Source organism: Solea solea, chromosome 1 (assembly GCF_958295425.1).
Source record: "Solea solea chromosome 1, fSolSol10.1, whole genome shotgun sequence".
NCBI lineage: Eukaryota > Metazoa > Chordata > Actinopteri > Pleuronectiformes > Soleidae > Solea > Solea solea.
The window spans coordinates 1,953,606-1,959,605 of record NC_081134.1 but is presented as its reverse complement, the minus strand read 5'-3'; positions in this window follow the sequence as shown (position 1 = coordinate 1,959,605).

Below are 6,000 nucleotides of genomic sequence, written 5' to 3'. Positions count from 1 at the left end.
CCTAATGATTGATGTGCTGCGCTCCATTTCTCCCTGTTTGGACACTCTCTGTTTTTTTCTCAATTGTTTTTCTCCCTCTTTCTCCTCTCAGAGTCCATCTCTCCGTCTGTTTTAGACCACGGTTGTTCTGTGTTTGTGCATTTTTTATTATACCAGGCAATAATCTCAGTGATGAACGGACAAGAGAAGAGAAGAGAAGAGAAGAGAAGAGAAGAGAAGAGAAGAGAAGAGAAGAGAAGAGAAGAGAAGAGAAGAGAAGAGAAGAGAAGAGAAGAGAAGAGAAGAGAAGAGAAGATGATTTAACATGAAGGGATGTGGCCTGTTTAGGAGCCTGAATCAATCTCTCTGTGTCATTGTATTAGGCCATTCAGGCATGTGTGTGTGCGTGCGTGCGTGTGTGTGTGTGTGTGTGTGTGTGTGTGTGTGTGTGCGTCATAGCAGATAGCTCTGTGATATACGGCACAGAGATTGCTCTATAAATGTTAAAATGGATTACTTTTACTGGCCGGTCTGGGTCAGGATAAGCAGCCAGACACGTGATTTTTAGACAAACTGGAATAATATAACACACACACACACACTGGCTTCAGAGGACATTGTCATGTAACCTGAACCATAACTAGTACTGCACGAATCCTAACCCTGACCCTAACTGTAACCTAAGTTTAAAACATGTCTTCACCATAAAATGTAATGGGGACATGGTTTTTGTCATCACAATTAAGGGCCTAACCATAACCCTTAACCCTTACCCCGTAACCCTTAACCCTTAACCCTTAACCCTTAACCCTTAACCCTTAATCCAAACCTAAACCTAAGCCCAATTCCAACCCTAATCCTAAAACCAGGTCTTAACCCTGAAAAACCTGTTTAAAGTTGTGGAGCTCAGACAAAATGTCCTCACAAAAATAGAAATACAATTACACACACATTCTTGTACAGCAGTCTTAGTTAGGACAGTGATTCCCAAAGTGTGGGGCGTGGCCCCCTAGTAGGTTGTGAAGGCACTGCATGTGGGCATTAAATATAAACATTTTTTTGTAATGAAGTTTCAAATTGCTGTAAAATATATAAAATTGATTTTAAGAAACACGTTTAAGTTATGTTTTATTTTTATTTTATCTATACCTAGTATTGCAGGTAATATATAGCAATATTCAAAGTATTTTATGTGTAAATATCCAGTGTCAGTCAGCCGATGAGCATAAAGGCCTAATATTGTCAATATATGCACTTTAATTCATAAATGTGTTATTTATGTTGACAGATAATTAGGCACTTTGTTGTGAAGCTAAACCTTTCATATATGACACGAAGCCCAGCTTTAATAACCACATGCATGTGTTGAAAGATTTAAGTGTGAATTTGGGAATGGCTGCCCTATAACCCCTTACCTTAACCATCTCAACTAAATGCCTTACCCTAACCCTTTAACTAAACTTAATTCTCACCCTAAAACCAAGTCTTCACCTCAGCCATCATTGCCGAGAACATGCCAAGAACATTAATTATATATATATATATACATATATATATATATATGTATGTATATATATATATATATGCAATATATATATATATATATAATTAATGTTGGGCCTTAACCCATAAAAAGGATATTTAATGTCCCCACGTTTACAAAATGTCCTTGTTTCCTGTGGTTCGTAGGTTTTTTTGGTCCTCTCACAGATGTATGTACAAATACACACATTCTAGTACTTTAGTACTGTATTTCATCATCCGATCCACTTCAAATCAGTGAGGAGAATTCAAACAAAATAACACAAACAAAAACTCAGTGTGGTGAGGTTTGGGTTCACAAACTCTCTGCTTGACAATGAAAACCAAGCCTTTGTTCCTTTTTGTGTTTAATACATCTCTGAAGTGGCGAGTTCCAAACCCCCTCTGGGATTAAATTGAGTTGTTTTCTTTTTTTTGCAATTAAAATGACACTTTTCGTGTGGGTGTTTTCTAAATCTGCACTGAACTCTGTGGTCATTTAAGAACACGCTCACTTGACAATTCATGTTTTGACGTGTTTGAATGTAAACCATGACACGGATGTGTGGACGCAGCGCGCTCTGCTCTGCTCGACACAACACACATGACAGAGTGACACAGACTGAGAATGTGCCACCAACAGATGGCAACAATGAGCTGCACCGTGACACTGAGGTTTATTTCTTCATTCTTTTCACTGCTTAATGCTCAGCTTCTGCTGTAGAGCGAACACGCCGTGACGGGAAAAGTGTTCAATTATCTTCTGATTTCCTGTGATTGTGGAATCCAGAGAAACTTGAGGGTCTGGTTCTGCTCCTGCAGCACCTGAGCACCTGTGTTCCTGTTCCATCACAGCTGCGTCACAGACACTAAAGCACTGTATGGCACTATATAGTGCTGTACATATACACACACACACACACACATGTATATATGTTCCCATATCACTCTTTCTATCACCTTGACAACCAGCAATTACTCTGAATCCACGTGCTCCAATTTATGGTTTACTATTCTCTTTGTTTCTCTCTCTCTCTTTCTGTGTGTGTGTGTGTGTGTGTGTGTGTGTGTGTGTATAGGGCAACCTGTCAAAGCAGAGCAGACCTCACCGTAACATTGTTGTCTATGCAAACTGACAAGCTGTCAGCAACACTATCTCTTCTCTCTCCAACTTTGCCTCCCTCCCAATTCACTTCACTTCACTTCACTTCAGCTGACTCTGTGCACCGAGCGCCACTTAAAAACTTATGCTAAAACATTTGCCAAAAATAAGTCATTAGTCAACTTTAATGATTAAAACCTTGCATAGAAAAAACTTTACACTGTCTTTTAGTAGTTGTTTTTGTAGTTAAAACCCTGAGGGATTCAACACGGCCTTAATTGAAAAATGTAATGGCCCTTTTCCACTATGGTCCAAGCTTGGCACGGCACGGCACGGCACACACACACACACACACACACACACACAAATGAGTGACTAGTAGTGACTTGTAAAGCAGTTGTTTTCAGTGTAACTGAATCATTAGAATCAGTGAATTGAATCAGTGAATAAACTATTTGTTTAGCACCATGACCGGAGCGCAGACTCTGTCTGACACAGTCACTGGACTAAATTACAGCGGCAGGGTCTGTGATGCCGCTCACGATCAGCAGTGCTGTCCCTAAATACACCAGACTCCTTGGATATTGAGATTTTAGACATTTGAAATCACGTCTGTTAATCCCTCACACCACAGGATAATTTGGCCAGATAATCTGTTCAAATCAGCTATTTATCCTCTAGTGTGGGGCAGGGATCACTGAAAACCAGGAAGTGAAAGCATAAAAGACAAAGCAATTAGGTGGAAAACTAATAAAAACAAGTAAAATAAGTAAAATAAAAACAAATCACTGTATCAGATAAAAGATGTGTCCATTCTGGCGTTATTTGTGGTGCCTGCCTCAGGACTACAGATAGCAATTGTGCTAATTCTGACATATTTACATAGATTTTTTAATAATTTATTGATTAATTTACATCAAGAAAACCGTTGCAAAACGGGAAAGAAGAATAAAACCTACCTGGTGGGTTTTTACCTCATGCTTTCAAAACAAACAAATAAACGAAAATACTGAACTATAGCTGCGTTCCATTTACATCATAACTTGGAAGTCAGAACTGGGAATGAAGTCAAGCCCCCGAGTTCCCTGTATTCCAGTTGTGAAGTTAGAAGCCACCTGACTCCTCCTCCTCCTCCATCACGCACCTGTTCATCATTCCACAATCACCCCACAGATCCACGTCTGAGCTTGTTTTAAAAATGAAATTAAAAACGAAGTAAACTGAAGTAAATCTGTCCATTAATCCTTTACATTATGTCTTGCTCTTTAAGTTATAATCATTGTTGATCAACATGCGTATATTATTATTTTGTTTAAAATGCTCTTTTTATCTGTTCTTGTATCTAATTTCCTTTATTTTGTTTTTGTTTCTTCTGGTTGTTCTGTTACAGGTTTTATGTGAATTGAATTGTTCAAAAAACAACAAACAAACAAACAAACAAACAAACCAACTTCATGTGTGTGTTTCAGCTTCTCTCACCTGTTGTGATGCAGTTGAGCTGCTTGTATTTGCTGGTGGTGTCTTCGGTGTAACGTTGTCTCAGAGACGATCGTGAGACATGTGGGACACCTGAGCTGAACTTCACCGCTCACCATAATAACATTGTCTACGCACTGAGAAATTAGATTTTTCTCATGATTATTTCTTATTATGTTGGACATTATTGTGCGATAGTCGCTTGTGAGGAGGCACACGGAGAACAAAGGGAGAGAGAGAGAGAGATGGTATGACATGCAGTAAAGGTCAACAGCTGGAATTGAACCGTGGTCACACACGAGACACAAACCTGCAGCCTCACATTACACAAAACATCGTCACACCTGTCACCTCATGTGTGTTGGCCTACATCTTTCATATTTCTTTATTTACTCACTTTCGTACGGATTCAATCGCACGTTTTCTTTGTTGAACGTTAGCTTTTCACAGCATCTGTGATCATTTCTGAGACGGAGGAGAAGAAGAGGAAGAGGAAACGTGTCTGTGTGTATTTGTTCTAACACTGACCTTATCAAGACCTGTAGTCCTCATGGAGACAAAAAACCTGGTGCTAATGAGGCAGAACCTTATTTCCTAGGAACTGGTTAAGATTTGAATTGTGACCGACCAACCGACTAACCAACCACCAAACCAACCAACCAACCGACCTCCCGACTGATCGACTGATCGACTGACCGAGCAACCAACCAAAAGCTTGCCTGCTACATGTACCCCAGTTTGAGTACCAAAGGGGTTTAGGCTATCCATATGTGTCCTAAGAAGATTAGCGGCCCATACCTGTGTGTGTGTGTGTGTGTGTTTATTATACAGTAGCATAATAAATAGCTCTTTATGAAATAATGATGAGAGTTGGTATTGAACGTTGACAGCAGAGAAAAATAGGCTTGAATGATGCATCAACCCTCAGCTAAAAATGTGCATATGAATTCAATGGACTTGACACTCGTTGAATATGTGACTGTCAGATCAGTGTGTGTGTGTGTGTGTGTGTGTGAGTGTGTGTGAAATTAAATAAACAGCACAGAGAGAGAGAGAGAGAGAGAGAGAGACTTGATGGGCTGCTTTGCACGAGGTTCATAATGAAATTTAATAATAAATCAATGTTTGTCTGGGTTTATTTCAGCGTGACTTCAGCGTCTCTCATTGTCTTCCTGTCCAAAGCGTCCTTTCCTTTGACATTCAGACAATATCCTTTGATAACAAGTCAAAGAACTGCATGATGACGTGTTTTTTTCCCCTCCCCTGCTTTAAATGGATAAAAGAAATAAAAAACACACATGCTTCCACACAAATGCTCCACAATTAATCAATTAACATCCCAGCATGCTCTATGGCATGTACTAGCAGGACAAATATCAATAAGACATTATAATATATTGGCGTTCTGACCCTTGATAAATAATTATTGAGCTGAATATTGATATTTTAATTGAAAAATAAGGTGCTCTCGATGACCGACCTGAACTGGACGAGGAAGGAGTCGACTGCAGAATAACACAATAATTGTGATCTCATAACTCAAAATAGAAATTACAGATTTGGATGAAATTTGCACATTTTTTAGACATTTTTATTAAAACAACTCTTAACCTTGTGAAGAGCGGTCGGCTGACGAATTGGCTCCTGTGGAACATTTTACAGCCTGTCTGTAGATCCAGATCCAGGCTCCAGCAGATGTTCTTCAACTGTAATGTGGGACTACAAATCAAAGCTCTGCATGGAGGCTGAACATTTGATTATATGATGTGATTTCCTCCTCTTGGGTCTGCATCAACCATATCTTCACACCTACATCTGTCAGAAAAGTAGAGGGACAACTTTTCAGACTTATTGGTACCTAAAATCTCCTACTTCTTCTACTCACTGTTCAAAGTTCTTTAACACAGATCCAAGTTACGCTT